Source organism: Capsicum annuum, chromosome 3 (assembly GCF_002878395.1).
Source record: "Capsicum annuum cultivar UCD-10X-F1 chromosome 3, UCD10Xv1.1, whole genome shotgun sequence".
Taxonomy (NCBI): Eukaryota; Viridiplantae; Streptophyta; class Magnoliopsida; order Solanales; family Solanaceae; genus Capsicum; species Capsicum annuum.
This window is the reverse complement of record NC_061113.1, coordinates 76,844,919-76,854,715: the sequence shown is the minus strand read 5'-3', so window position 1 is coordinate 76,854,715 and position 9,797 is coordinate 76,844,919.

Here is a 9,797-nt window from a genome sequence, read left to right as displayed (position 1 = left end):
TTCTATGGGCATTAGCTCTATAAGGAGGCATATTCTATCATTAAAGGGCACGAGTTAATAGCAGATGGAGAAAGTTGTAGGCATGATGAATTATGAAAGAAGGAGATCATATTCCTAAAATGTTCAATAGCCTCTTGCTCAAAAATATGGCATGCTTCATACCCATGATCAAGACTCTATATAACGTAGCTTGTCTAACTCCCTAAGACTCTTTAAACCTTAGGCTTTGATACCAAGTTTGTAATGCCCCAGAATTTGATCCCAAGACATCACACGGTGCTCAAGCCTATGAGTAGCCTCAAGATAACCCTTTAAGCCTGCTACTAGGTATGAACCTTACCTCAATATAATCTAGTTAAGAAATAATGCTGTGTCATACTAAAACTGAACTGAATAAACTGAAGATACTGTTTGAATAGAAAATACTAAAAATTTGTAGATAAACTCATAGTCTGACAAACCTGTAATGCTAAGGAACTAGAGAGTCATTGGGACAGACCCTCAACTAACTCAGACTCAACTGAAAATAATAAATCAATTACTATGAAAGACGGAAATCTAAAGAAGTAGGCCTTCAAATCATGAGGACTCACCAACATGGGAGCATAGACAAAGATGCTTGAACTACTCATGCTGCTGATACTAAGCACCTGAACCTATATTATAAGATAATGTAGCACATAGACATATATGTGGATCAACACTTTGAGGATGTACTAAGTATATGGGGGTGTAATGCATAAGTAAGACATCATCATAATTATAAAGTAAATGCATGTTGGATGTATATGGCTCACATAAGCTTGATTATCTAAAATACCCAAATATAAAATCATGTATAACAAATCATACTTGTAAGTCTAGTGAGTCATAACACTTAGTCTTACAAAAGCTTTTCTATCATTCTTTTCCTTTGAAACATAGAAGCTTTGGGAGCTTTGGAAACCTTGGAACTTTGGGATCTTCTTCTAACTGATATAAACTATATGAGCTGACATAGAGTCTAACGTCTTGCCCATATTAGGAAGAGTTGTTCTATCCTTTTCATTGGAATAGAACCTTAACTTGAGTGATCACTATCTTAGCCCACTTGGTCGTGTAAAACCTGTCGTGGCTCATAGTTCTGGGGCATGAGACCTTGAATCATACCTAATTTGGTGCTAAATACTACTCCCATACTTATTCCTCAGAACTTTTAGGTAGAAGGGTTTGTAATTAAAACCAATTATGCTTTTTTTTTTTTTAAATCATAAAACATATGAATAATGTGGGTTCCTATCTTAGCTTAGGATTAAAATATCAATCTTTTCTTTTGAAAGCATTATTCAAAACTTTTTAATAGGATTTGAGATCATAATCTCCTTATAAAATCATCAATAGTACTTAGGACTCAAAGTATAAAGATTTAATGCATCAATAATTACATCAATAATCAGATTTAAACTTCATGCTCAATAATCAACTTAAAAGCTCTCAACAATCTCAGCTAAGATAGTGGTATATAACTCATAATACGAATCTTATAATTGCAAACATGAATATATGTAAATTTCTTTTAATTGGAGCCTTAAATATCATAATAATGTCATAAACTAAAATAATAAGGATTTGGGTATCAAACCTAACTTAAATTTCATAGGAAATCATAGAATACTCAAAAAAATTGACACCAAAATTAAGTTTTGGGTACAAGGATGAACGCTTTATCCTTGTTCGAAACCCCACATACCATGGATAATGAACTAGATGAACATGTTTGCTTTTGATATTCTATTTGTGCTCTTGAATGATGATTCTTGGAATTCTTTAATTGGGAACTTTGAATCTTAAATTGATTTGGGAGAAGAATGGTGAAATCTTTGAGATTCTTAAAGTTGAATGTAGAAGCTTAGGTTTTTTCTTGAGAGAAATTTTGATGAATATAAGAATAAAATTATTGTAGTAGGATTAAATCTTGTGTTTGGATAGAATTAGAGGCTTGGGAATTATCCAAAATACCCTTTTTAAACTCCTAAATAAAATTGGAAAATTATACTTGGGTCCCAATTTGATGGGTCACCACGACGCGCCACTATCACGGTGGCTCACTGTAATTTGATGAATGGAAATTGGGGTCTCCGCAATGTAGAGATATCACATTGTCCTACTGGATTTTGATGATTGGGACGTGGAACTTCAATGCGACGTGCCACCATGCCCTCAAGAGATGCGATTTTATCCTCAGCGCGACGCGCCACTATAGGGTTAGACTACTGGAAATTGGCAAATGGGAAAATGGACCTCTCTCCGATGCACCAATATTATGAAGGTCCACTGAAAAATGACAATTATTAATTTAAGCACCTTCACGACGTGGTAGCTTCCAAATGGTACAACGCCAACTAAAAATGTTGTAACTCCTCAACCGAGTGTAATAATTGGGCGAATTTGGTAGCGATGGAGAGCTTATTCAATTTCCCACACAGTGAGAAACTAAAATCTAGAAAATTTTATTTGAAACAAATATTATTCATTTTGAAAGATATCTTGTAACATTCTAGAATGAATTTAAGCTAGAAAAGTTTGGGGTATTACAATTACTTTATTAATATTTTTTTGGTTAGTTTGTGGTAGTTTAATGATGGACTAGTACCCAAGGTTGTTGGTATAATTCTAATCACTTTCCTTTTATGGTAAATTATAATATTGATATTTATATCATGGTTACACATTATGATTAGGGACCCTGATTATACCAGTACTAGCTTTCTTACTTTTTTTTGGATGCCTTGAGATGTTAGGTTGGTTACATTAGGTCATTACCTTGAGTATTGCTATGCATATATATATATATATATATATGGTATCACCGTATATCTCTCTTTTCCTTGTCCATTCACATTGTAGATGTATCTTTTACCTTGTATACTATTATATCACTTTCTTTTGATCTTTCTTTGTATATTGACTTGTGATATATGGTATTGCACTTTAGAATTTAAATTCTGTTATAATAGGATAAGTTTATCCTTACATCTCCCTTAGCTTTGTCATGTTTAGTTTCTTGGACAGTTTCTTGAGATTATATTCTTGCTTTACATATTAGTTTTGTTCGCACTTACTTTCGAGCTCAATCAACCAATGCCTACTGAGTACCATGTATTTTGTAATTATATTAAACTTTTGCAACCTATAGATTATAGTATAAGTTCTCATTGTTAGTGTTTGCATCTTACGCAACAGCTATGGATCAGAGATTTGGGTGAGCTCATAGAATTTGGAGTATTTTTGCTTTCCCTCGTATTAATTTCAATGATCTCTATTTTAAATTTAGAGACATCTTTGTCTATGTATTTATTTAGTATTACACTTTTTACTCTGATTGCATTAGAAATTCTTGTACAAATTTCATCAAGTCTTAGGGTTTCTTTATGTAAATTTAGTCTCCTTATTATATTTATTTAGTTAATTTCTTTCATTTGTTTTTATAGCACATTACTAGAATTTTCCAATTATCAGTTGGCTTAGCTACTGGTGGGTTATAGTAGGTTCCATTATGACCTTCGATGTTGGGTCGTGACAACCCTCAGAGCCAGGTATCACAGTTCAATAAGTAATATGATAACGCCGACTTAGACAATGTTGTTGAAACAGGTGCTATTGTTCCACCTACACTGCCAGTTAGAACTAAGTTTGACATCACCTATGCTATAGTACAATTGCTGAACTTAAAAAGAGAAATCACTAGTCTTTCTATTACTGATGAAAATTTGTATATAACAAACTTTGTAGGGATTTGTAATTCTTATCAGATACCTGGGGTGAACTAAGATTCTATAAAACTATGATTATTTTCTTTATTTTGGACTGCTAAAGCTACTCAATGGTTGACAATGTTTCCAAGTGGATTAATAACTCCCTAGCAAGATTTGAAGACACAACTTGGAAAGGTTTTTCCTACCATCCAAATAATTTAGTTTAAAGATGAGATTTACAACTTCAAGAAAGTACACATTGAGGCATTGTGTGAGATATGGTTAATGTTTAAGTATAAGATGGTGTCAAATCACAAAATACCTAATTATCAAAGAACGCCTAATCACAATTTTCTTGAAATCTTCTAGAAATCCTTGAAAACTAACAACATGACTATTTTTAACACTATAATAGGAGGTGAATTTATGAGTAGAATTCTTCAAAAATACTATCTAGAATCATTAAAACCAACAGGGTTGGCATACAAAAGATTTTGATATTCTTGTAGGCACGTATTTAATTGAAGCATCCTCATACATCTAAAAGTAAATGATGGTCTTATTCAGATGCAACCCAAATAAGAATAGACTTGAGATTAATCATGAAACAACTCACCACAATAGGGGTAGAAAAGGTAAATATAGTCAATTTTTAAGTAAATTAGTTAGACATAATGACTCAAATTCTGAGGAGGAGGAAAAATATTTGGATGATCAGGTGGAAGGTTTTCAAGCCAAAGGCCAAGGTTCTAATTAAGAAAATTGGCACTCTAGTTAACAAAATCAAGGTCAAAACTATTACAAGGACAACAACTATAACTATTTCGGGTATAAAGATAAGAGTAGAGGTAGAGATGGTGATTGGAGGAGAAAGTATGACTATAAGAATAGCATAAGTGGCTTATACCTTTTCACTGATATCCACGATGTCGAGTGGAGTAATAATTGGGTGGAGGGTTTGCTCTCTAAAATTTTAAAAGGGGTAGAGAAAACTTATAAAAGACATTTGGTCTTAAGATAACTAGTTAGTTAGGCTTGATATTTTTACAATTGATGTTTTGGCCTATATTGAGGGTAGGTCTTCTTTGATGGAGTATATTTGAGCTTGTAAATTTGATGATAAGAAACTTAGGGTGATTCATAATAAAGTGGTAAGTAGTGAGGTGATGAATGCATCTTCTAATCTTAAGGATGTTTTGAGGATTGGTTGTTGTATTTTTACATTGAGAGTTGGTGGTTAGATTAGACTGATCTATGAGGAGGATCATTATACAAAGTATTCCATTCATAAGGAAGCAACTAAGATGTACCATGACTTTAAGAAACACTATTGGTGGTGAGGAATGAATAATGTTGTTATGATGTTTACGGCCAATTGAATTGTTAGCAAGTAAAGTATGAGCATCAATAACCAAGTAGAACTATACAGAGGATACATATGTTGTTTGCCTACCCTCAACTTTGGGGAAGTTTGTTCTATTTGGCTGACTGTGGATAGGTTGACTAAACTAGCACATTTTGATACATGTGAAGGCAAATCATAATGCAGAAAAGTTAGACAAGATTAACATTAAGAGATCATTTGGTTGCATGGTGTATATATCTTCTTTATTTATGATAGATACTAAATTTACCTCAAATTTTTATAGTTCAATACAGAGTGAGTATGGTACTCAGCTTGATATGATCATAGCTTTTCACCCTCAGACAAATGGCCAGTGAAAGCAGACTATTCAAGTGTTAAATTATATTTTTTACACATATGTGATGGATTTTTGTGTTCATTGGGACTAGTTCTTACCCGTAACAGAGTTTCCATATAACAATAGTTAATATTTCATCATTCGAGTGGCACATTTTTATTCTTTGGATGGGATGATGTGTAGATCCCTCATTGGATGGTTTAATTCATTTGATGTTAGACCTTGGGGCATTAATTTGTTGAGAAACTCAATGGATTATGTGAGGCTAATATAGCAGAGGCTTATATCTACGCAGAGTAGGCCAAAGAGTTACATTGACTATCGAGCTCATGATGTAGCATGCATTCTTAGTAAATGGGTTTTGTTGAAGGTATTACCCCAGAAGGGTATGATGAGGTATGAGAATAATAGAAAGCTTATTATGAGATTTATTAAGCCTTTGAAGACTTTAGAGGAGTTTAGTGATGTGGAATATAGGCTAGTTTTTCCTCCATATCTGTCAGTTGTTAATCTAATATTTCATGTTTCTATGTTGAAGAGATACAGTCCAAATGATACTCATGTGATCCGATGGGATTCAACTGAACTAGGTCATGATTTTTCCTATGAGAATGATCCCATTGCTATCCTATATTGACAAGCCAAGAATTTAAAGTCTAAGCATATTGATTATGTGTAAGCAGTGGAAGCACTGATTGATTGAGGAGGCTAAATAGGAGGTTGAGTTTGATATGTGGGGTATATACCTCCAACTTTCTACCACTTCAAGTACATATTTTGCTTTTTTTTTTCAAGGATGAACAGTTATTTTAGTAGTGGATAATGTAACAACATTGGTTGTGATTTTTAGTGATTGTTGTATTTTGTCTATTTTTCCCTTCCTCGTGTTCCTACATGCTATTTATATGCGTTGTAAAGATGGTTAGCATAGTCTCCAAAGCATTCAGGAGAGGTTTGAGTGAGTTTGATAGTTTGATTAGCCATAAAAGTTATTAGTTTGAGTTTGGTCAACATTTTATGATTCGAGCATTGCATGGTTATTCCATTTGTTCCATTAGATCTAAAATGTCAAGTTTGAGTTAGTATTTCGGTTGGTTTGGGTTATGAACCTTAATTTAGAGTTTTGACCTCTTAGATAAGAAACTACATAAATTAGCTTAAAAGGGGTCCCAAGGGTTAATTTTTTATAACGACCTCATTTGGTTAATCTGATAGTTCCATTGATTCTGGAACATCAAATTTAGCCTAGTAGAACTATTGGACTATTCATACGTGGATCAATCAAATATTGAGGGCCTATTTGGAGTCATTTTCCCTTGGTAATGTTTAAGCTAAGTTTGGGTCTAGGTCAACCGCACCAGCAATCATTTGGTCGCCTTAGCAATATCGCCTAGGTGGACTAAAGACCACCTTAGCTGAAGCCCAAACTTCCAATAACATCTCCTAATACATGTGTGGGTCGCCTTATCAAGGCCCATTAGTGGCTAAATAGTCGTTTAAGCGATAGTCTTCATGGCAAGTGCCTATCGCCTTAGCATTTTTCTAGCCGCTCAAGCAACATCTCTTAGTCATCCATTTTACCGCCTAGGTAGCACCACTAGTATAAAATATCTTTTTCTTTTCTTTTATACTTTTATTCTATTTTCAAGTTTTAAGTTCTCAATTTTGGTGATTTTAGACATGATTTTTCATCAAATTATTCTTGGATGATCTTCTAAACATAATTTCTATCTTTATTCATTGATTATTTCACTATATTACCTTCAAAACATGGATTTTATACTTGGATTTTTAGGGTTTCACCTAGTAAAGAGAGAAAAGGGTTTTTCTTTGACACCAAGATCGATTTCAACTTATTTTAAAAAAAAATTCCTATTTATTACCTTTAGAGTATGGGAACATGATTCTTAAGTAAAATTTGGGCTTTACCCTTTTTCCTTCGAGGTTGATTTTAAAAATATTTTTGGACCCAAAATGAAAGTAGCTAATATGGGTATTGTTGGACTCTTTTTTATGTGTAGATTATATTCTTGATAGATTTAATTTTTTTCTAGCTAGCACAAAAAGAAAAGATCCTAGTTGAATTGATCGAGGTTATGTTTTTAGCTTTCAAGGTAGTTTAAGGCTTAATTCCTTTGGAGATCATTATTTTATTGAGTTACCCATATGGGGGCTTATGTGAAAATTATTATTGACTTGATAGATTATCATTATTATGATGCTCATATGGGGGCTGGTGTTGGACTTATTTGAGTATTATTTGCCTTTATTATTACCATAATACCCAAGTGGGTGTTTTAATTGATATTATTCGTCTTGTTTGAGCATTATTTTCCATTATCATTATCGTGATACCCGAGAAAGGGGCTTGAATTGATATTTAATGTCTTAAATGACTCTTTATTTTTGTAGTGTCATGCAATGGTTTATATCATGATCTATTGACACTTGAGTAGATTTAAGCCCATTTATACCATTATTGAGTTGATTCATTATATGATATTGATTTGGTTGTGAGCATGCATCCTCATTTCATTCATCCAAATTTATGAAAACTAGTACCATTGAGAAGCACTTATTTTTGAAAGAAATAAAACACTTTATAAAACCATTAATTGGGTGATGGCCCAATAAGGTTAATTAAGCTCTAAGATGGTGATAGTATATGGGTTGTGTGCCCCCTATGGGTCCTATATTAAAACCTTTAGCTCAGAATGTGTATAAAAGTTGCAATGCAATGGATTACATCTTATCATCCCTTTGCATTAGATTGCATTCCATCACTTGTATTTCATTTATGTGTTTGATATCATGTATTTAGCCTTCCTTTATATATTCGTGAGTAGTTATTCTAATACTATTATTATACTTGTAGTATTTTTACTATTAGGAGATACGATTTGAGCCACCATTAGGAACTTTTCTGTATGTGGGTGGAAGCGTGCTTATTTTTTTAATTTAGTTTTCCACTTTTCTCGAGCAGTCTAAGAAGCCTATTGAGTACAACTAGACCATACTCACTCCTATATTCTATGTGCTTTTGGTGTAGATTCCAATTTGAGTGCGAACTTTGTAGCTTGAGATCATGCAATGTAATGATTAATTCGGAGTACTTGAAGCTCCTCGTCTTGGGCTTGATTCCAAAATCCTATCTACCATGTCTTTACATTATTATTTAGAGACAATGATGTGTAATTCCATATTCTTTATTAATATTAGTGCTCTTTATTCATGACACTAGATTTTTTATCAGAGTAGTGTTTATTTCAGTTTTAGATTTGTTCTATCTATATATATGACCTGACTTTATTATAAAATCTTGTATTTGGGTATCATTATTTCTTTTCAGTATCTTATCTCTTTTGGTATTGGGCTTACCTACCTAGGATTGGGATGAGTAGGTGCCATCATGACTTTTATGGGTCATGACACTTTCTGGTGCAGATCGTAGTACTTATTATCAGTGAGGCTTTTAATCATAAAATGTTGCTGATTTGAATCTACATTGACCTCTTATGTTAAAATATTTCCTAGCTTCCACTATGTTTAATTCAAGTCTTATTTACTTCATATACAACTATGTATTAAAATTTGGATATTTATGTTAGAGGTTGCTCTTGTACCCGTGACAGTTGAGTCATAAAAAGGTTGTGTATGCTTTGTTCTCTATTTATTAGTAATTAGAGGGTATTTTGAGATATTTTTGTTGAATCCTAAATTTTATTGTATTTTTAAGTCATGCTGTCCTTCTGATAGCTGGCTTATCAACCATAGTTAGGTTATGGTAGGTGTATATCATGCCTCGAGCCTACACCTTGAGCATGGCCTACACTTAATGCAATTGATGGCTCGAGCACCCCCATTCGTGCTATGTCATATGAGCATTAAGCTAACATATTTGGAAGATATAAGTAAGATCATGAGAGAGAGATTTTGTAAATAATGTTTTATTTATTTATTTGAAAATTTACAATTACATAAACATAGTGACATGAAGGTCAAAACTAAAATAACATGAACATATCTACTGAATGTCTATGAAGCCAATAAAATTCGAGGAAAGTATCTACCTAGACAAAACTCCTGACATACCTTTATTTAACTAAAAATGTAGCATCTTACATAGATTAAGCCCTTTGGAAGTAGGAAGGGCTCACGCTAAAAGCGAGGAACTTAACAATACAACTCATCGCAAGCTTGGGCACCTAAATCTATAACATAAATTGATGCGACAAAAAATGGTGTAAGTGCGTAGAATGTATTGTGTGTAAAATTGATTAATGAAATCATGATATACTGTCACGCCTCAAATCCTATTGAGACGGACTGGCACCCGTAACAGAGGAGGCTCGGGAGAACC